Here is a 23,732-nt window from a genome sequence, read left to right as displayed (position 1 = left end):
GGTTAGCAGCTGACTCCATGTGAGCACGTGATAAATGTTGGCAGTTGTAAAGTTTTTGTGGTTTTTTTTTGCTGGTGTTTTAGAACAAATGTGGAGAATTCTTAGGGTATGGGGTGGACTAACCTGCAGACGTTGAGTTTTAATGGGGGAAACCAAAGGAATTAAGGTGCTGGAATCCCCAGAGCTGTGGGTATGAAGGTGGCGGGCTTGTAGGCTTGTTGGCTTGAAAAAGGGAGTTAACCCCTGGGGCTGATTTTCCCAAAACTGAGAGGGGAAAGGGTTAGGGTCCCATGAAGGACAAAGCCCTGACCCATGCACACACCTGCTGGAATCAGGACTTCAGGTGATGATGGCCAGCAGGATATTTAAGAAGACAAACACAAATTCTGGTTTGGAGAATTCTGCAAAGACCCCTTTAGTGAGCTGGCCAAGGTTGTGGCAGAGCCACTAACGGACGCTCCGCTGGAGTGGACCCCAGGGGACTGGGCCTGAGCAGCGGCAGCCACGAATGGATGAGACCGAAGTCCCTTTTTCCTTCCAGGAGGCGACGAGTCCCAACAACGACTAAGAGTGAATTTCCCACACACCCTGAAATCACCAGATTTAATTTGATTTAGAAAACTGTTTTAGGTCAGGTTCAGCCTAAGGTCACATAGCTAGTAACAGCTGAACTAGGATTCAAATCCAAGTCTGTCTGATTCCAAAGTCCTCACTTCTATGACCCACGGTGTCTTTGTTCAAAGCATGAGTTCCGCTGACGCTGTCTTCTTTGGTGCAGATTAGGACATAATTTTCCAATTTACAATATTTTCTAAATGAAAAAAATTTTTTGGTAGGACTATTTGGATGGGCCAGATCCAAGGGGATGCATTCACTGTGCTTCCCTCTGTGAAGAGGAGGATGACAAGAAAAAATATACTGTGAAAAATCTGCATAAAAAACAATGCGGGTTGGACTTGAGAGAGAGGTTTAAACCCTATATAAGAAGCAGTGTCCTGAAGAAATGAATGCACCAAAGTAAGTAGGTTCCCTGGACCCAGGTGCCTCTCAGTTACGTTGGCAAAGACACCCTGGTCCCATTTCCACCAGCACTTGGCAAAGAGCAGGCAGACCACAGTGTTCAGCCCTCGATACACCTGGCTTTGAAGGAATCTTGTTGATAGCCAGATATGAGGGTTTTGATAAGGAATCTCTGATGGACTAATCCATTTGACTTAAACCAAAGAACTTTCTGGTCTTCAAGTTATAACCACTAACAGAGGCCCTATTTATACAGATGACTTAATGCCATATACCAAAGGAAAGGGTTTTAAAATTAATACATATTTTCCAGTTGTGAAACTATATGGCTTGAGCATGTGTGAAAAGATGCCAAAAGGATTTCTATTTGTCCTGCTGAAGGTCAGTAACAAAGGAAACAGCCACATACCAATGTGCGTGGGAATTAAGCATGTTTACCTCAGAGGCTGGGCTAGGATGGACACTTAGGAAGAGTTATGTATACTAAAGCCTCCTGGCAGACCAACATCATCGTATCACCTGGAGCTCCCAGGAAACGAAGAGTAGGCTCCACTCCTGAGCTACTGAATCAGAATCTGCATTTTAACGAAATCCCCAAGATTTTCTAAAAGCTTGAGAAGTACGACCCTTGAGTATCTTACTTAAGTACAATCGGAAGTACTACGCTTAAGTATAGTGTTTTCTGTTCTGTGACTGCAATCATCTATCAGATCTTTCTCAGAAAATGTAAATGTTCCTTAAATATTTCAGTAGAAGAGAAAGGCTATTACTCTCCCCAGAAAAATGACCTGAAATCCATTCAATTTGTAAAAGACTGACTCCAGATGAGAGTGTCACATCAAATGTTTTCCTCGATGTATTTTAATACCATGGGCGCGCTGTTTTTATTTTGTGGCAACTCCTAGACCTTAAAAAGAAATCTCCTAAATTAAAAAAAATATTAAAAAGCCTTTTTTACCTCTTGCCACCCTTTCCCCTTCTGTAGCAAGTCATTAATAGCGTGTTAATAAATTCTTAATCATTTTATGGGGAATTGTAGATGAATACATTTGCAAAACGGAAACATACTTTTATAACAAAATCGTATCCTCTACTCAGTTGCCTCAAGTTTCTTTTGATTCATCTGTTGTTTAATTTAGATTTCTAAACCTCATCTTCCTTTGAGCAAAGGACAAACTTTATTTTATCTGATGTCACATACCCAGAGTGGCTACAGGTAAAGGGGAAGAATTCTTGTGGTTTACCATTTAGGTAATACTTATAGACATATAGAAATTTGCAAAAAAATAATCGGTGTACTTTATCCCAACGAAAGTTAAGAAAGCATGAATTACAGGAAAATTCTGTACTTCCAAGTTTAAAATAAATTTTCAGTTATGTTTGGGTGTGTGTAGACAGACTGAGGAGACCAGAAATGAACAACTGCGTTATCAAAATAAATAAATAAGTAAATAGTAAAGATTACAAAAACAGTAATGGGACCATGTGAATGCAAACTTACTGTAAAACGTAGAGTTATCAGTGAAGAGTAGAATTAAGGTAATCATGAAGAAGATGGCACTGAGAGGCAACCTGGGTTAGACAGCAGAGATGAGAGGTAATAATATGTTAAAGATTAAACGGGGCCCCCCCTACTATTCTGCCGCACGTAGAAAGAGGGCTAACGAATTACATTCAGTAAGGTTGTATCTTGGACAGCAAAGACAATTTCATACACTTGTTTTTTATGTAACGTTAATTCTGGAAACAGCCGATAAATATTTACTGATGGAGAAAGGACAGGAAAGGGGTGTGGGTTCCCAGTATTCCTTAGAATCTTTAATTAAGCACACTGTTCCACATGCAGTCTGGTTTTATAACACATGTTAATTAAAACCCCTTTCGGCCATTAACAATCTTTCATTAAGTTGTACGTGTTCTCTACCTAATCGTAAGACTTTATGTGCACTCCATATTCACAATGACCAACCCAAATCACTGTCTTATCTGTTTTGCTTCAAAAACTAAATACGCATGTATTTTAATCTATTTATCTGTACAGTAAAGGATTTTTTTCCTTTGGAAAACAGCTTTGTTAAAAAAAAAAAAAGAAAGAAAAAGAAAAGTCAAATTAACCAAAGGTGCCCATCCACCTTCAAGATAAAAGAGGAGCCATCGACATGCAAAATGACAAGATAGAGATACGAAGGCAAATTTAACTGTTACAATAAAATGCCAGATCCACTTCTAAGTGAAACGAGTGTTCTTCTCATAAACGTGTTAGCAGAGAAAATGAGCCACTTGTATTATGCCTTAAGCAACGAAAACCTGTTTCTTCCTTTCCTTCCTGTCCTTTCGAAAAGACAACATGTCACAGTGAGACTTTTTCTGTAACAGCATCCATTCTCGTGACAAATGTCTGCCATGGGTGGAGGGGGGTGGAGGAGAAAAGAATGAAAAGGCAAATAAAGCAGAAAAGATAAACAGTCAGACGCCATCTGCTGACAAAAGGTAGGAAAAAACAAAAAAAAACTTTGAGAGAACCCATTCCAGACACGTGTGTTTGAGGAAACGCAACAAATTAGCTTCGCATTTATCTTCATGAAATAGAAAATGTCACTATAAAAATATATGGAATAAGATTTTTTACTTTTCTATATTTCATGTCCTGAAAACTACTATTACTATGAAATCAAATGATAAAGACCACCATTCCTCCCAAGTGCAGGCTATTTTAGGCATTGGAGTGGTATTACACTAAATGAAACAGAAATATTCCAATAATATATTTCAGCTTATCCAGGCAAAGCCAGCTAAGGGATGATTTCGCTGGCTAAAAGCTGTCATCTAAGTTTTAAGCAAACCTGGGAGAGGAAAATAGTACAGAATACTAAATGATGATCCTTCACAATCCAAAGTTTGCTTTTTTTTTTTTTTTTTGATCATCTTAAAAAAAATCGGACCCCTGATTAGTCTGATCTTTTATTATCCACAAATAGGATTTTGGACCTTACCATTGATTACAAGCTAGCCAAGCAACATATCAGTCGCTCATTCCATGCTACAAAAAGGCATAAAAGCTTATAAGTTTATATGATTTGTATTCGAAGCACCTGAAAGGCAGCTGCCCACCAGAGGAGAAGGTCACCTATGGGCATCATTGTGGTTTTAGAGGTCAAGCATACTATACGGAAGTTCTCATTTCACAGTACTTGGGGTTTGCTAGTTTACAACACCGATAATTTCAGGCACTCAAGCTACAAAAATATGTTTTTTCATTGCTTTATATTATCTATATACTATTTGATTGTTTTGCATTAAATAGAATTAACGAAGTTTGATATTTTGTTACTTAATTATTATGTTTCGGTTTTGATCGTGGTCTTCAACTCTCGGTGTGCACCAGCTACAAAAGAGCTCAAAAAAAGTGGACAAAGAGCCGTATAATAGAGAACATAGTGACTTTTTAGGTTAAGTTATGGTTACTAGTCTAATCCTTAAGCAATTATGTCAAATTTCTAACTGAATGTAGGGTAAATGGATGTCAGCTCGAGGGTTCAGGATTACTAAATTTTTTCCCATTAGAATTATTTAATTACTGATGACTTTTAAGAATTTGTCCTACAAAGTAGGTTTTCCAAGAACAAAAGAGCCATATAAAGTTGCAGCCAACTTATAAAACATCTTGGAAGGATAAAAGAAATTTGGGTAGACCCTAACATACTTTCACAGAAGAACAGGGCACACAGCTTGGTGATCTATGCAGTTACGATGCTGTAGGAATGTATGCCTTAGAGCTCCCGAACCCTCTAAAGTGCTCTAAAGGAGGATGCCAGAAAGAGTTAAGAGCATGGTACCAGTTGATGTAAATTTACAGGAAAGATCCTTCTTTAAAGAGAAGACATACATGTGGTGCAGGATACTGAACTAGCCGGTTAGAAAAACCTGACTCTTAGTCCCAGTCCTCTCCCTAGCAACCTGGATTTCTGCCCCTGCCTCTCAGCTTCATCTTCCAAGGGAGAGACTCAATGTTCTCCTGAAGTCCTTCCGGCCTTGCATTTCTACAGCCCTATTTGCTAATTAAATACACACACCGTATCTATTAATGGAGAACAGAATTCTAGACGATGTCATCTCTAGAGACAACCTAGGACTACTGAATCGTGCTTTAACAAGAAAAACCATGCTCGGCTCGAACCACTGTCCTGAATTTAGTGTTTATCAATCCCATGGATGTCTTCATATTTTTATGCTTATTTCTACATCCATAAACATTAACTGGCTGTGTCTTCCTGTACTTGTCTCCTTATACACGTGATCCAAAGTGTCTCTAGAGCATGTACCTGGAAGTGGAACGGCTGGACGTAGGGTTTGCGCAGACTCGGTTTTGCTGTAGAGCCTCAGTCCTACCTCAGTCGCCCAGAACAGCTTCTTGCACTGGTACCTACTCTTCATCTCAATTCCTGTCGGTTCCTGACCCACTTGTAGTTCTGTCCTTCATATTTAACCCTCAACCCATCTTCTACCTTATGACTTTGCCTCTCTCTTTTGATTAGAGATCATTAGGTACCACTCTAGCTATGGTGCCTCAACCCAACCCAGCCTCAGGATCCCTTTAGCTGGGCGTGGCTGTGCATGGCGTGTGGATGACACTCCCACAGAAACCCCTCCCCAACTCCCAATTTCAAAGGCCACCATGATGCTTCAAAGGTCAACAAATATTTATCGAGTCTTCGCTCTGTGCAATGCACAAAGACCTAAACATGTATTTGCAGAGCTGGAGTATCATTGATTTCCCTATGTAGACTCGATGAATTCCCCACATAGACACATCGAGAGGCCTCCAATAACAAGATTACAATCAACCAGCTACCTTGAGAAACCTCTATCTGAAGTTTGGTGACAATTCCAAGTAAGTGGAGAGAAAGAACAGGTATGCATATAACAAGTAGGTAACACCCCGTCCCTACCTCCCACCCTATTTCAAGGCATATGTTGGATTTAGGGAGATGAAGAGATTTACCGAGTAGCAGTGAGGATCCTGGATGTGGTTCTGTTAAGTGTTATCCTATTTCATTCTCACACCAAAGGGCCACCGCAGACACAGACGCAGACGCAGAGGCAGCTCTTAGTTCTTACCATCACGATCCTGGCAAATCATTCAGTTTCTAAAGACAGTTAGAATCTTTAGTCTCTGAATCTCAGGCACCTTACCTGTAAAGGGGAGGCAAGTGATACCGACCTGCTAGGCTTGTTATGAAGATTAATGGGGATGTACAGGAGGTGCACACACAGTGGGGTTTTGCTTAAGAGGACAAAACCAAGAAAGCAGGCCAAAGTCGCCATAAGGCAGATGTCTACGCAGTTGAGGAAGAACTTTATAATTACAGCAATCCAAAGACAGAGGGAGAAATGAGGGACCAAAGTTCAGACCAAAATGATCTTTCATAAATTTTCTCCTTTCCATAAGAAGAATCACCCTACATCAAATAGGAGAAACTAGTGTGCTTAATTACTTTTCTCTAAGTATTAAATCTGCTCAAAAAAAAAAATCCCTCTGGATATTTCATGCTTCAAAGGACTAAGACTGAACTGTCACATGAGCACTCACAGAGCTATGCCTACAGCAGACACCACCTTCCCCCGTCCGTATTCCTGGGCCTCATTTCTGGGCTGGCTGCTGTATTTCCACCGCTGGCCCATCGCTGCATCTCTCTGCTGGAAGGCTGTGCTACGTGTGTGGACAGGAGGCTCACATGGCAGGCAGTGTATCAGAAATTAATGCCGGCTCCATCCACCGGCCCTCCATCAGGGACCAACCAGGGGCGATGCGTAAACAACCCAGCTCCTTTACCCATGGGTGGGATACGCTAAGGTGAGGGCTTTTCAGTGGTGCCCAGAGTCCCCAGCAAAGTTAGGCTCCAACTGCCCAGAGCGGTGACTTGCTTGCTACTACACTATTGGTGCTTCCCTATCTCACTTCTCACTCCCCTTAAGGTGTTCCTTTCACCTTCCAAATAAACCACGTGCACTGGCGTCCAGGTCTCTCTCAGGGGAACTCAAGCTAAGAAAACACCTCAGACCATGATAACCTAAAGATGTATATTTACAAAACAGAAGATTCTCCTCTTAGTTTCTTATTACATCTTCTACCCACAAATAAACTTTAGATTCTCAGTTTTACCATAGAATTCGCAACACACAATCTCTCTAGATTTATTCATCCAACAAAATATGAAGATAAAGTATCAGTGGTATTTTTGTGAGGAGTAAGAAACCACCAGATTCAGACAAGTAATTAAGAATACGATCCATGAATTTTTTTCAGTTCTGGTAGGGAGTGAGTTAATTCTAATTCAAAAAGACCGAATGACTTTGATGCAATGAAAAGAAATTCTAAAGCACAATTTTATGATGTGAAGTTCAGTTCCACGAACACTGACTGACGACCTACTATATGTTCCAGATAGTGTGCTCAGCCCCACGTGGAATACAAAATGAAGACAGTCCAGGCCCTGTCCCTAAGGAAGTCCAGAAAGGGAGACAGACATGTAAGTCAATAACTGCACGAGAGGACAAAAAGTGCAATAATTAGGCTGTGGACAGACACCCGCTAAAGGCAGGCCTGTCTGTACGGAAAAGAATCAAATAAGGTCTCGCCAAGCAGGTACGGTCTGAACGAGGTATTCAAGGATGCGTGGGAGGGACGGTCAGCAGTCCAGGAGGGGAGCACATAACGGAGAGACGGGACAGCCTGTGAAAAGGGCAGAGGTGAAAGCGGTTGTGTGTTTCATCCCTCTCTGGCTCCGGGTTCAACGCAAGTAAAATTCATTGCCACGTCAAAAAAAGAATAACTTTTTTCTCCAAATTATAAAATCCTCACGATAATTCCTTGACAAAAATCGGAGAGTTCTTCTGCCTCAGAAAAAGCTCCTAAAATGCTGGGCCCTCATGTATTATCCTTGCAGTGTAATTAAGAGAAAAATGATCCGACTCAAAATATAGTTACTGGCTACCTACCACGTGATTCCAACCATGTGACCTAGAAAAGGCGGAACTATGGATGCAATGAAAAGATCGGTGATTGCAAAGGCTGCAGGGATGAACGGGTAGAGCACAGAGGATTTTTAGGACAGTTAAAATACTCTGTATATGATAATATAATGATGGATACACGTCATTATACATTTGTCTGAATCCATGCGCTGTACAACACCAAGACTGCGTGATTATGATGTGACAACGTAGATCCACCACCTGTAATGAATGTGCCGCTCCGGTGAGTAATGTTGACAGTGGGAGAGGCTGTGCCTGCGGGTGACAGGAAGGGATGGATATATGAGACATCACTGCACCTTCCTATAAATTTTGCTGTGAACTTAAAACTGCTCTCAAAAATAAGTTCACATATATACATATTTATCCTTAAGTGTTCATTATTACTTATTAAAAGCCCTCAGGTTTTTAATAATACCCAATGGGGGAAAAACTCATAACTTTAGAAATAAGACTTATTCTGTCATCTTCTGTATATTTGGTTTAATTCAAACTTATTCTCAGAGTTTCAAAAAGGAATCTACGGCTACTATTTACCATGGCAAACCTCTTTTCAACTCTGTACAGGAGATGAGAGGCTGCAACAGGGGCTGGAGACAGTGGAAATCGTGCTGCAGAGTCTGGTATTACAGAAATTTTCCTGATGAATTCAATAAAAACGGGGCAATACTACAACCTTATAATTTTTTTTTTCTTTTTCTGGGCCGTCAGGAAGAAAACTTAATATCTTGACATTCTGAGGTCAAATGTGGAGCTTTTATCCTGAACACAGCACCGTCAAAAGGGGACACAAACAGAAAGCTGTGGTTAAACAGACACTGTCGTTTCATTATAAGATTGTAGACAGTATTTCAGAAAAACATAACAAAAATACTCAAGATTAACTCCACAAACATTTACGACAGGTGAAGTTCTAACACTTAACAGAAAAAGAACCTCTCACAATAAGTAAAGGATCCAACTTCATACCGCAATCGATTAGAGAGAAAGAAAATCTAAATTAAGGCAAAATAGTTTGGACCCAAATGATGTCCATACCTTAGACCTTGTAAAAAATCCAGAAATCATTTTTTTCCAAACCCTTAACTCCATGAAAAACAGACGAGTGTTACCTCTGGCAGCTAATGAGCACTTCCTGATGGGCCCGAGGCAGCTGGCACCCTATAAAATGTGGCAAGAGCTGCGATGTTGTCTGTCGAGTTGTTAATCTGTTCACTGCGTAGAAGCCACCTGGAAGCAACCCGCTTTCTGCATTCTCTTGCAAAGACGGCTTATTTTAAGTCATCGTTTGCCACACAAAAATGATTTTTCGGAACACCCCCGAACGGGGTTCTTGGTTTCCTCAGCAGCATTTCTTTTATTGGGCACCATCTACGTCTCCTGGGGCACTCTCTTTTTTGCTCCTTTGCCTACCCTAAACCTTGGCAAAGAATTAATCATCAGCTCTTTTGCACCTGTCCCATCCCAATCTGGAGATATCACTTAAAGAAGTCCTGAAAGTAAGGAACTAACTTCAAGTAATTTCCACCAGGAACCGACCAAAGGCACATTAAGAGACCTTGGCCCCGACATCCTCGCTTATTAGCCATTTGGCCTTTGGCAAGTAACTAACCCTTTCTAAAACTTATCATTTCTTCAATCAGGAAATGAAGAGGCAGGATTAGATGACCTCAAAGGGCCTGTCAAGCATTAAAAATTTTGCTCCTATGAGACAAACACAAGCAGAGAGGCACTGAACATTAGAAAATATGGCCTCACAAATAAGAGCAAACCAGGACACCAATAAAGGACACCAAGAAAGTTCCATGTTGACAAGAGTCAAATCTTGCATTGTCTCAGGAACTCAACCTACTCAGACGATAATTTCCAAGACCATTATTAATTTGTTTATTAAAATAATTATGAGGTAGTTCCATCGGACGTTCAATTTAAAAAGATAGACTTTTGATTTTCAAGTAGGTTTCAAAAACCGTGTTAAAGTTAAATAGATTTCTTAACATCTCAAGACTTTTAAAATGCTAAGTCTGAATTTCCAGGAGAGGAATTAGAACTCAGCATTTCCTCAAACTTATTTGCCATAGAATCCTTTTTTTATACCGCAAATCCTGCAGACTCAATAGTCTCAGGAATACACTCAGACACTGCTGTTCTAACCAAGTAAGTGTCTACTCTGATGACAAAAATGAATGAACTCAAAGCATCACCCAGGGCACCAATAGAGGCCTGGGCAGCAGGTCAAAATCCCTGTCTCTATTGCAGGTTCTACTGCTAAGTAGTTGTTTGCACTGGGCCCAGTTTGCCAGCCTCCCCAGACCCGCTGGGCCTCACCTGCCCTCCAGGTATCAGCTGCCAGCCTGCCTGCTCCGCCCCAGCCCTGGGCAGCACAGCACGCAGCCCACCTCAATTCTGCAGAAATGTGGGCTGCAGAGGCTGCCCCCAAGTGACAATCCAAATAACTTATGACCTTTATTCCACTATCAACCTAATTTCTACATTACCAAATAATGAATATGGGAATGTTCTGGAGTTATTACATAGTAAGGAGAATTCTAAATAATTCCAGATTTTCTTCAATGTAGATATAGCTGAAGGAAATGAACTACAAAATCTCTCTTTGAACTCTTCTTTTCTCATAGAAATGTCCCAATTAGCAAATGACAATTAAGCAAATACTGGAAATTAGAGGAACAACACGTTTCTTTGAAATTAAAAAAAAAGTTTTTTCTGATAAGTATTATTGACTGAAAAGCAGTTAACATGTTTGTTCACTTTCAAAAAAAAGCCACAAATGAATTTCTCTGAAAAACCCAACGTCTTTTTTAAAAATCCACAAAATTGGGGCTCTGCCAAAGCGTGAATGCTACAAAACCATGTGGCAGCGCGTGCCTTTCTCTATGTTTCATTTATTGACTAAAGCAAGGATTGAGCTTTTGGTGATTTACAGTCAGAAAGATTAGACGTGGATTCAAATGCTAACTCGAACTGGGTGTATTGGGACAAGTCAGTACTTAATTTTTCCTTAACCTCAGTCTCCTAATCCATTAAATTAGAACAAGAATACCCCGCTCGCAGGATGGTTAGGAGTTTTAAATAAGGTAAAAGCAGATCAGGGACCTACATTAGTTAGAATTAGGTTTGGCTGACAGTGACAGGAAGCCCGAAGTATCAGTCGCTTAAACAAGAGAAGTTTCTTTCTTTCTCAAGAAAAAGTCCAGAAAGACAAGAGTGATACTCGATCTGTTTTGTCGCTCAACCACATGTGACCTCACCTTTATGGTCTGAGATGGTAGCATCCACATTCCAGACAGCAAAATGTGAAAGGCGCAAAAAAGGGCGAAGTGGGGGCACACACTGTCCCTTAAGGAAGGTTCTAGAAAGGACCACATGATAACAAACCTCCCATCAACCAGAATTTAGTTGAGTGGCCGTAAACCTGTCAAGCACTCCAGCTATGAAATATGGTTCCAATGACTTGATAAAGAAAGGGGTTATGGATATTGGGGGACAACCAACACGCTCTGTCACAAAACCCAAAAGGGCTCATCCCCTATCTCAAATGGCTTTACCTTCTGGCAGAAGAGACGTGCAGCCCGTAAGCACAGGTGCAGCCACACCAGTTATTTAAGGCTGTCATCCATTCCGAATGCCTGGGTCCCTATGCTGCACTGATTGTTAAATGTTTTGAAAATTACCCTTGGCTTTGGGAAGTCCTGCCTTAAACGTCCACAGCAAACAAGATTTCCTTTGTAACATGCAGGTTAGGACATAATTGCCCCCTGACTAGTTTCCCCTAAGTTTTCCTTCCTGAAAAGTTACAGATCCTAGCAACCTGCTTTAAAAGGAAAAAAAAAAAAATCAATTTTGTGGAATTACAGGGCTCTGTTTTTAAAAACAAACACTTCATTTTTACAGACATTCCATTTTTGATGGCATGGTCTCTTGAAAGCTGGAACACAGAGACTTGGTGGTGGAAGCAAGCATCTCTGTCTCCACTGTCCAGATCCCCACACTGCTGAATCTTCCCACCTCTTGGTCACTGATAGTAGCTGTTAAGTGAAGGATGGGGGTGCAGAGGGGCAGCGTAGACTATTAAGTCCATACTCAATGCACATGTGACTTACATGTGGGCAGTATGTGTTGAATAAGCTGTTGTGCATCACTATTCAAATTAAACTCAATTAACACCAGCATTCATCTTTCTGAAAAACTGAAGCTGAAGCAGGGTGCCCCTGACCTACAATGATTTCTTTTCAACCTCATCTTTTTTGGACTAATTATCTTCTAGAATTTAAATCAGCCTTTCCTGAGCTATGTTCCACAAGTGTTAAGAAAGGTTGCATGAAAAAAATAATTCAGTACTTGGGAATATTTTTTTCTTTTAAAATGTATTAAATTATATGTAATAAAAGAGTTTTAAATAGCTTTAATTGCTGCAAAATAACCAGCCTGTAAGAAATGGTGTGTCGACCCCCAGGGTCCTGGCGTACCAAGAGGCTCCATCTGATTGTCACTTGAAACCTCTGGCCAGCCCTCTGCTCTTATTTCACTGTATATAATTATTTGTCCTAAGTGACCCTTATCTCATAAAAATTTATTGGGCATCCTGCACATTTTAAGAATGTGTTTATTTTTTCTTCATTATTTTACTGATTTTTTAAAAAAACTGAGTCATGTAAGCACATAGTTACAAGGTACATAAAGAAAAGACTATTATATAGTGAAAAAGTCATTCTCTGTTCTACCTTTCTCTCTCTTATGCTATTTTCTTTCCAGACAGAATCATTCTTACTGTTGCCTATGAATTCATACAGATTGTGTACTTTCTGACATAAATGAAGACACAAATATATCTTGTTCTACACAAAAGGGTACACTTCCAACATTCTATTATGTTGTCATTTTAAAAAATAAAAAGCTTAAACATAACTTTTTGTCAGCACTCATTGTAACAAATGTTACTAAGCACTTTCTAGTCTAAATTGAACAGTAACATTTACTGTTACGTAGAGGTGCTATATTTAGCAGTGTGCGTGCATCATCAATTATCCCTCAGGGTAATATTCTAACCCTGAAAAGCTATCGGAACTGCTTTTCTTTCCCACGATTGACTTACTGTAGAACACCAATTCTTGACAGATAAGGACATGTGTCTTCAGAGGGAAAGATCAGATTTTGGAGCAGGAAGGGCAAACTGCAAGCTCTCCATCCATTCCCAGGAATTCTATCACATCCTAGACAGAGTCCCCCATCCTTCATCTGCACATAAAATCACTGCACATAATGGAAATGTGTTTGAAGAAAGTCTCTAATGCAGCCTGTCCAACAGAACCTCCTACATAATGGAAATGTGTTTGAAGAAAGTCTCTAATGCAGCCTGTCCAACAGAACCTCCTACAAAATGGCAATGTTCCATACCCACGCTGTCCAATACCACATCCACCAGCCACATGTGGCTAATGAACACTTGAAATTGGCTAGTATAACTGAGGAACAGAATCTTTAATTTTAACTTTTAAAACCACATGTGCCTAGTAGCTACCATTTTGGACAATGCTGGTCTACTGAATAATGGGTATAGACAAAAAGGTCAGAAGCCCTGTTACAAAATAGAAACATAATGTGTGTGTATTTATGATAAGCATAGTAAACTAATCTCAAGATCTCCTGGATCTTCTTTCTTAACATATCCAAGGCTAAATGGACTATTTCCAAAAATGGTTTTTTTTTTATTAAAGTTGGAACATGCATTAAAGATATGTTGCAATTATCTCTAAAATCTCAAATTAACAGTTTTAATTTACTAAAATTTTGATTATCCACTCTGTTTAAATTTTTTCCTGGCATGAGGTAGCATGTGGATCACACTAAATTAACAGTTTTTCTGTTAGGTGAAAAAAACAAACTGCAGAAGAGTATATACAATATGATGTCGACTCTGTGTGTGTGTACGTTTGTATATGAACAGAATTCATCTGAAAGAGTACTAATATTCCATAGCACATTCTGTGATGATGGCAATGTTCTATATTTATACTGTCCAAAATGGTAGCAACTAGCCATTTATGGATACTGAGCATCTGAAATACAGCTAGTCTGACTGAGGAAATGAATATTTACTCACATTTAATTTAAATAAATTGAAATTTAAGTAGCCATGAGTGGCAAATGGCTACCTTATTAGATGGCACAGATCTTAAAAAAACAAAAAAACAAAAAAACAAAAAACAAAAAAAAAACCCCTAACTGGTAAAATAGCTACCTCAGAGGAATTACAAATGGAGGAAAGAACATATATTTTTACTTTAACTGTATATACCACTATACTGTTTAAATTTAATTATTTAGTTTTGTGCAACTGGCATGCATAGCTCATTGATCAAATCAATCAGTCAGCCAGGCTGGGTGGCTTAATTAAACAACAGAAATGTATTTCTTCATAGTTCCGGAGGCTGTAAATCCAAGATCAAGGCGCCATCACGGTCGAATTCTGGGAAGAGCTATCTTTCTGGCTTGCAGATGGTCGCCTTCTCACTGTGTCCTCCCATGAGGGAGTGGGGTTGAGCTCTGGTCCCTCTTCCTCTTCTGAAAAGGAACTAATGCCATCAGGAGGACCCCACCCTCATGACCTCAACTAACCCTACTTACCTCCCAGAGGCACCACTTCCAAATATGATAACACTGGGGGTTAGAGTTTCAACATATAAATTCTGGGGGACACAAACATACGGTCCACAACAGAAGGAGTAGAGGAAGAATGGGAGAGTCCTTCCACCTCATGCACTTAGCTCTACGAACCTTACTATTAAGTTTCTGAAATATGGTCCTTGAAGATCTGGGACAACCGAGCAGAGTATGGGCAAGTCTCGAGACTAGACTATTTCAAATCCCAGTCTGAAAGAACTCATTAATGATTCCGTATTCTCATCTCTTTACACAACCTGTTGGTGCCCTCAACGAGTAGTGAATGGCGTCCTCCAACACTGCCAGTGAGCTAGCATCCCCAGTCCAGGCTTCCTGGTCCTTAGCAGCCTGCGTGTTCGCCCATGATCGAAACCGCTTTCTTGTACCCCATAAAAAAGGTTGAGGTGCCGGCCAGAGCTAGGAGGAAGGGAAATGGATGCAGGGAGTGACTGGTTAATGAATGCAGTTTTCTTTGGGGATAATGAAAATGTCTTGGAACTAGACAGAGGTGTAGTTGCAACACATTAATGTACTAAATGCTGTTGAACTGTTCACTTGAAAATGCCTAATTTTATGACATGTGCCTGTTACCTCAAAACAAACAAACAAACAAAAATCTATTTTTAATAAAGGCAGGAAGCAGGGGCAACATTCCATCACTCAAACGCAGACCTACACTGAGGGCCCGGGGTCGTGCTGGCCCAGCACACCCTCTCCGTGGGACCCTACCTCCCCGTTCTTCTCAATCGACCCTTATGAGGATTCTCTTCCCCTGACAAAGTCCTATCTTTTGTCCATGGCAAGCGACACTGAAGAATCGGTTGCTCTCCAGTTATTCTCTGTCCATATTTTTTCATCTCGTTCCGCTGTTTCCTATCCATAGTCCATAAGGAAGTTTCACTGATTCTTCCAGAATCTAGCATTGCGGGGAAACCCCAGGTTCCTTTTCCATAACGGTGAGAAGATTCCTCAGGAAACTCTGAATGCATCCTTGATTGCTCTGGCTTTGCCCAAACACCGTGACTGACTCTACTTGGACAATCAGTACAATCATTATGATTGTGGTCAAGTGAAATGATGAACCAATTGTGTGGCTAAATTGACAAATGGTTGGACTAAATTAATTAGGTGATTTTCCCAATGTATTATACCACCATACAGTAATCCTTGGTGGGAACACTGATAGAATTTTTACCCCTTAAGGTAAAAACAGGGGGATAAAGAAAAATGGTTTTCTTTAGCCCTCTCCCCCATATTCTGTCACATCTACTCTGGTTGTCCTGATCATGCTCCAGAACTACATTTTCAAAACACGTCTGACTCTGACATCCTTTATTCATGGAACATCTACCGACATCTTCCCCTATTAACCTTGCACATCCCTCTTTCTCCGTCTCAGTAAACGGCGCCTTTCCTCACCTATTTGCTCAGTCTAAAAATCCGGGAATTATCCTTGGCTCTTCCTCCTTGCCTACCCCACAACCGATCTATTAGCAGATGGTGCTCCCTCTACCTTTAATGTCCCCAATCTGATCATCATTTCCAAAACGCCGCTGCTACCACCCCAGTCTCAGCCACCACCACCTCTCACCTAGACTACTCCACACTTCTACTCCTGGCTCCCACCCCACCCCGGCATCCACCTTTTAAAATTTCAACTCCTAACACATCTTTCCCCTGTTCAGAAAGGCTGGAACTGGACCCCGTGGTTCCTCTCCAACTTCCTTTCCAAATGCTTTTTCCTTTGTTGCCCACCTGGCTCCAGCGACAGCACTGGAGACCACATGCCAAGTGCAGTCTCATCTCGGGGGCCTTTGAACTTGCAATTCCCTGCGTTTGCAAATGCTCTTCCTCGCACTTCGCTCACTATGGACTAAATGTTTGTATTCTGCCAGAATTTAGATGTTGAGGTCCTAATCCCCAAAGTCACGGTATTTGGAGGTGCGGCCTCCAGGAGGTGATTAGAGGTCATGAGGGTGGAGCCCTCACGATTGGGATTAGTGCCCTGATAAAGGGACATGAGACAGATGGTCCCTCTCTCCACCTGGTGAGGACACAACCAGAAGGCAGCCCTCTGAAATCAGGAAGAGGGTTTTCACCAAGAACCCGCCCACACTGGCACCCTGATCTCAAACTTCCGATCTCCAGAACTGTGAGAAATAAATGTCTGATGTTAGTCCTCCTAGTCTATGGGATTTTTGTTATAGCAGCCCAAACTGACTGAGTCACTCAGGTCTTTTGTTAAATGTCACCTCCTGAAAAAGACCTGATGACGAGGCTGAAGCAGCAGCGTGCCCTCGCACTCCTACTTATTCCTATCCCTTTCCTCAGCTTTATTTTTCTTCGCAGTATTTACTGTCACCTGACACTGCATCCCATGTTTACTGGTTTACTGGGTGCCTCCCACATCAAAACAAAAGCTCAAAGTAGGCAGAGACGCTGTTTTATGCCCTGCCACATTCTCAGCACTCAGAATGGTGCCTGGCTGGTAGTACTGCTTAATAAATATTTACTGAATAAGTGTATAAACAGTTATCATAAAACAGTCTCTTAAAATAATCTGTGAATTCCCTGTCTAGGATCAAGCAAAAACAAAAGGACCTGACGTGGGAGGGAGAATAGGAACTATTATGATTGGAACACAGGAAACGGAAGCTTCCCACAGAAAACTAAAGTCGGGCCCAGCCAGTCCACCTCAATATGGCCGGGCCCAGCACAGGACACAATCAGCTCAAGTTCCTCAGAAGGATGCAGAGGTGCTAGTTTCCAGCTCACTGTAATAGATAAAACTGGACTATTAAAAGAAAACTATTATCTTCAGTGATCTATAAGTAGTTCTTACATACTCTTTGTGATAGATAACCCTATCTTTTTTCTCTTTCAGTTGTAAGGCATTTGACATTTCAAACCCATGGGGAAGTATTTTAAGGTGAAGCTGGCAGGTAACGGAGGAGCACAAAAATATTTCAGTGAGAATATGTTACACATGAGAATCATAGTGCTAACAAATGCACTATAAACCAAATAAATGTGGTATAATTTTCAGGCAGAGTATGTAGACTGCCCTCCAGCAATCATATTGAAATCAATGGAGGAATAAAAACACCACAAGACATGACTTTCCGCTACTTAGTTCTCCAACTCCTCACCAAAGCTAATATTCGATATTGTACAGTCTATTATATGTTATGTATTTTGAATTCTACTGTGTATGGTCTGCCCCTTGAAAGAGGCGATGTGGGAAAGTAGAAAAGCTGCATTCACAGTAGTTAAGAGCTTTGCATCGCACACTTCAGACCGTATTCCCACTGTGTGACCTGCTGTTGAAGAGACGGAGCAAATCACTTCTCAGAGCCTCAGCTGCCTCTTCTGTAATACAGGACAGTATCAGCAACCTGACAGAATTTCTTAAAGATTACATGAAATGAGGTATAAAAAAGGCTTGGGTATTAGTCCTTATTATACTATGCTGGAGTTACTATAACATTTAGATGTTTCCCCCTTAGGATTCCCGGAAGGGCAATGCTGTGTCATTCTTATCGTCTCTGCATCCCCAAGCGCCCGGCTGTGGAACTAAAGAGTTAACGAATCAATGAATAATGTCTGCTAAATATTCATCTTTTTATGTGAAAGGCATCCAAAGAGATGTGACAAAGATGAGGAAAACAAATAACGGGAAATATGGAGCCTCACAGAGGCAACAGGCGGGAGTGGCGGCCCTCCAGCAGCGGGTCAGAGAATGAGCACGCCGAGCACCGAGGCGCAGCACAAGAGATCTGAGGTTTACGGGGCAGGAGGGGGCGTCAAATCTCTCACCTCACCGCACCTCAGTGATCCGCAATGGCACTGGTGAGCCACACCGAAGATAACGCTTTAGCGCACTGTAATAATAAAACTCATCTAGCTGGGAAATTCCTACCCATTTCTAATCTGAAAGATGCCAATCAAACCTTACCCTCTAGGGACTATTTCTGCAGGCTGCAGGACAATTCAGCAGCCAAGGGAAATGGTTACTCTGTACAGCTTGGCATAGCATCTAGCCAAGATCACAGAGTGAAGTCCTGTGGCCCACGCGTGCCCCCACACAAAGCACGAGAGAGCCCGGGCCCTGCTACCCTACAATAAATTCCAGTTTCACTCCAGCAGAAGGCAAAGGACAGAAGCACAAAAGCATTTTACTGGACTTCAAAGAGAAAACAGACATCTGTACTTGCCTCTTAATAGAAGTCGGTTTGACGGAGATGAAACCAGCGCAGGTGACTAAGAAGTGTGAAAGGTAGAAGGAAAATCAGGAGGTTGTCAGGGCGCGGACGCCGAGGGACAGAGAAGGCTCAGTGGCAGGTGCATGGAGCTCTGATGCGCTGTCTGACGAGAGCAGGGGGAGGAGAAGCGTCCTACGTTAGAAGAGAGTGAGTTGGCTTATTACACGGTCACCGTGAAGAACCAGAACGGCAGCTAACCAGAATGACACGTCTGACTGCTGCCCAGGGCTGGAGCAACACCTGAATTTATGCGGACAGGTACCAATCTTCCCCGTTGTGTGATTTTCTCCAACACTGCTCAGCAGCTCAGGTGCAAGCAAAATAACAAAATGGTCAGCAAATGTAGGGTTTTTGGCAAGGAGTGATTTAAAACCTGGACCATGGATCCTAAGTTCAATAAGGAGGCAAATCAAGACAGGAAGGAACTGATGGCCTAGGCACAGAAGGAGTCAGCAGACTAGGGGTCTCAGAGAGATCAAAGGAGAGGTAGGCTTTAACTCTGTGGAGCTTGGAGGAGGGACAAGAGGGTGTGATCGAATGGAGAATTTCTGACTTACTGCTCTGAGCCATGAGTAGACAAGGCCTAAGGAGTGGGGAGAAGATCACTGGTGATGAGAAACCCCAAAACTCAGGGGAATAGGTGGGTCATCCAATTAGGCTGGGTGAGGACAGAGAACAGTCGACAGTGATGAGCGGGAATAACGAGACAGTCAGCAGGGAAAGGTTACAGGGGGGCAAAAAGATGGTCAGACACAAGGCTGGTGCTTCCACCTTGTTACAGAAAGGTGGAAGAGTAAAAATCTACCGCAGCCAGGCCAGGCAGGGGCACCGCCAACCCCGCCTGCTGAATACTTCTGTATCTCTGTACTGATAAAACTAATCTACCTAATCGGGTAGTTCCTGCCAACTTTAAATCTGAAAGATATAAATCAATCCTTCCCCTGCATTTTTACAAAATAAATACTAGTAGACTGTTTCTATAGACTACTACAAGTTTCCTAAGATAAAATCTTCAGTGACTGGGAAAATCACCTTAAAACATTTTTAAAAGGGGTCACAGATTTACCCACATGCTGACAGAATATAAGTAAGTGAATATTTCTATTAGAATTTTTTAAGTGCCAAGTTTTTTGTCTTATCTTACACCAATTGAAAACAAAGGTTTGCCTCCAAATTGGAAATGTATTTCTTTGTGAAGATGCAGGAATCTGGTATATTTTTACTATCTCCCCACCTTCCAAAATTTTGTCACTGATTCAAAGTGTGAATCCATTTATAATGCAGCAGCTCGTGTTGCTAAATAAGTATTTCATCACTCTTCGACTCCTCTGAATAGACTTGCTCAGGTAGTGTTTTCTGTGGGAAAATTTCATTGATATCTACACTTCTATTCCCTATTTTCCCAGCTGGATGTTCCCTCATCCAGCTCCGCCAGAGCACTCCATGAACGGCTTTATCATTGCACTTAATACATATGACTGTCGACCAAAACAAGCTTTATGACCTTAGACAAGGACGTAACTTCCCTGGGCCTTCATTCATTCGTGTGTAAAATAGAGAAAGTAATAGTAACAACTAACAGGGCTTCTGTAGCAATTCATGAGTTGAGTTAAAGTTAATGCCTGGAAGGCACTTAGAACAACTGCCTGGCACACAGTAAGTGCTACACAAGTTTTTTGCTATTCTTTTACCAAAATTTACTTGCATACCTCTCTTTTTGGACTTGTTAGCACCTTTAAAATAGAGACTAGGTCTTAATCTCTGTATCCCAATGCCTCATACAGTGACTGGCAAATAGAAGAAATTCAGTGAATGAATACATCGCAAATCAATCAATAAATCAATTTTTATCTCACAAAAAATGGGAAAATGTCAGTATTAAAAATGATAAGCCAGGGCACTATAACTTAATTTTTTAAAAATAACTTGAGGCAGTTTATATACTACATACAGCCTGACATTTCAAATATGTCATTAAATGAAAACAAGTGAGAATTAAGGGTAGACCTTCATCAGTATCACTAAAAGGTCCAGAGCCGTGGCTCTAGAGTAGGATTTGGTATCGTAATTCCTTCCACAGACCTAGGGAGAGAAAAATCATGAAGACAAGTTCGCCTTAACCTGCCACATTTCTGCAGTAGAAGAGTCTCAAAGTTGTTGGCGACGGAGCGAAATCAAGTGGGGTATCCAAGAGAAAATTCAGATTATTGTGACTATCAGCTCCACACGCTCATAAAGCCCACTGGTGGCTCAGAATGAGGAAGTGGCTCCTCCAGCCTCCAGCAGAAAAACAGCAACTGGGTATTTACCCCAAAGACTTGAAAACTCATATCCAAAAATATTTGTACACCGATGTTCATAGCAGCAGTGGCCAGGACATGGAAGCAACCGAAGTGTCCTACGAGAGATGACTTGCTAAAGAAGCTGTGGTACATATATACAATGGAATATTATTCAGCCATAAGAAGAAAGGAAATACTGCCGTTTGAGACAACATGGATGGACCTCGAGATAATCATGCTAAGCGAAATAAACCAGACAGAAAAAGTTGAAAATCACATGATATCACTTATATGTGGGATATAAACCTAAAAGCAACAAATGAACAGGATAAACATACAGAGACTCATGGACATGGACAACAGACTAGCGGTTACCAGAGGGTAGAGGGGTGGGGGGAGGCAGATGGGGTAAAAGAGGTTAAAAATGTGGTGACAGAAAGAAATCTAACTATGGGAGGAAAACACAGAGTGTGTTTTTCTATAATTAAGTGTTAAGCTTTTATTTACTTATTTTAAATGAAAAAATAAAAACCGACATCTCAATCTGACAGGGGTTGCATCTGAGGATTAAAATTTCCAAGTACATACCTCTCAGTTCCTCATCTTTTAATTACTGCATAAATGGTTACCTAGGAAACCTGCTGATGAAGAGGCTCAAATGAACTCTCATTTCCAAGCTTGCAGGTATGATTCACTACCTTTCCTCCCACAAAGTAATTCCTCCTGAGTTCTTAGAGGCAGATATTTTTGCAACCTAGATGACATTAGAAAAGCAAGATGAGAATAATTATTCATTTTGAATATAGGTTTCTGACAAGAATAAAAGTTAAGGACAAGGCTCTATTCACATCAAGTTTAGAAAAGAAATGAGTATTCTCAAATATGCCAATACAATCTATATCAGGTAATGAAGGAGTGTTATTTATATGGCAATATGTTGACATGACAGCGATTAAACGTTATAATAAAAGACAACAGAGAAGATATTGGAACAGTAAGACCACAGAGACACCAAAGGGGAAAACTGTCCAAGGGGTGTGACCCCCCCAAACCACGGCAGAACCATCCTGAGGTCAGTTTCTCTGATGTTTCTTGCAACCTGGCTGTACCTCTGCCCAGAATGACACCATGACATTGTCAAACAGTGACAAGAAAACAGCGCAGGTCACCACATGCCAACAAGTGTGTAACCTGGGGCAAGGGCATCGCTGAAGGTTCTACTTTAACCACAGCAGATGCACCGAAGGAGAATGAAGTAGCTTGAGCCTGCCCATTTCTGAGGAAGGGCAGAACTTATGTAATTACAGCAAATGAGAGCAGGAATAACGGAGAACAGCCTCAAGGCCAAGGCTGAGGCCAAATGATACCGTGGTTCTGAAACTGTTTTTATTTTTTAATGCCTCCCTATGTCCACACTCCTTTGCATTGTGACACTGGTCAGTTGTCCCATCAAAAGGTGAAATCTATTTCTCCACCCTTTTGAATCTGGGCTGGTCCTGGGCCTGCTTAGACCAATAGAATGAGGAGGAAGTGTCTTGGAGCAGGTTCTGAGCCAGGCTGCAGGGCCTTGCCATATCTGCTCTTCCAACCTGCTTTAGGGGGCTCAGGACAGAGATGGGACCAACTGAGGAAGGAGGAGGCGGGTGAATTGGCCCAGGGCAGGAGACAGAGTCTGCCTACTGCGCCCCCCACCCCCACCCAGGGTCTTGACTCTTTTCTTCTTATCTCAGTCTGGTTGCTTCCTCTAACGCCTTTTCATCGTCATCTTTTCTTTTCTTGTGGTAAGAACAATCATCTAAATTCAAAAAGTTAAAAGCAACTCTCTGGAGGAGAAGCCACTACTATCCCCAGCTACACTTGTCTCAGAGCTGCTCCAGGTGGAAGGGTGCGGGGAAAAGCCCTCAATGTTGTTTTTTTTTTTTTTTTTGCCCCCTGGATAATTAAAATATTCTGCTAACTTCTATCCTTGCTGCTCCGGCCTCACGTTGCAGCTAATCTGCTGCCCACACTGATGGCTGGGGTTTAAAATTCCCTCGGTGGCTCCCTACCACCCTCAGAATAAAAATACAAATTCTCCTCAGCTTAAGTTACAAAGCTCTTCACCAGCAGATCCCCGAAAACTCAACTGACTCCATTGTGACCTTGAACCTATAAAAGAAAAACTGCCCCAAATCTGGTCTGGAATAGAACCAACTTGCTTACTTTCTAAGAGACAACATCCAAGTGGGAAGACATCAACAACATTCCAGACAAAACTTTTTTCTGATGAAATTTTCGAATGAAATTTAAGATGACTGAGGTTTATTCTAGAGAACTCATTACCATCCACCCAGTTGACGGTCAACTATCGGTTAGCTTCTAAAGATTTTTAACCGGACATTCTTTTCAGTGATGATTTAATCATTTTCTTTCTTCCTATGACATGTCCCTACCAAGAGTAAGTCTTCCAGGA

General features: G+C 41.4%; 1 long non-coding RNA gene across 1 annotated transcript in view; it reads right to left on the bottom strand.

Moving 5' to 3' along the window:
- LOC120601130 (uncharacterized) overlaps positions 1-23,732 on the bottom strand; it is a 184,452-nt gene that overhangs the window by 102,293 nt on the left and 58,427 nt on the right. The gene's annotated exons all lie outside the window — the stretch shown is intronic.

Source organism: Pteropus medius, unplaced genomic scaffold, assembly GCF_902729225.1.
Source record: "Pteropus medius unplaced genomic scaffold, Ma_sr-lr_union100, whole genome shotgun sequence".
In the NCBI taxonomy this organism is placed as follows: domain Eukaryota; kingdom Metazoa; phylum Chordata; class Mammalia; order Chiroptera; family Pteropodidae; genus Pteropus; species Pteropus medius.
Note: the sequence above shows the minus strand (reverse complement) of the source record. Positions and strands in the feature narration are given on the sequence as shown.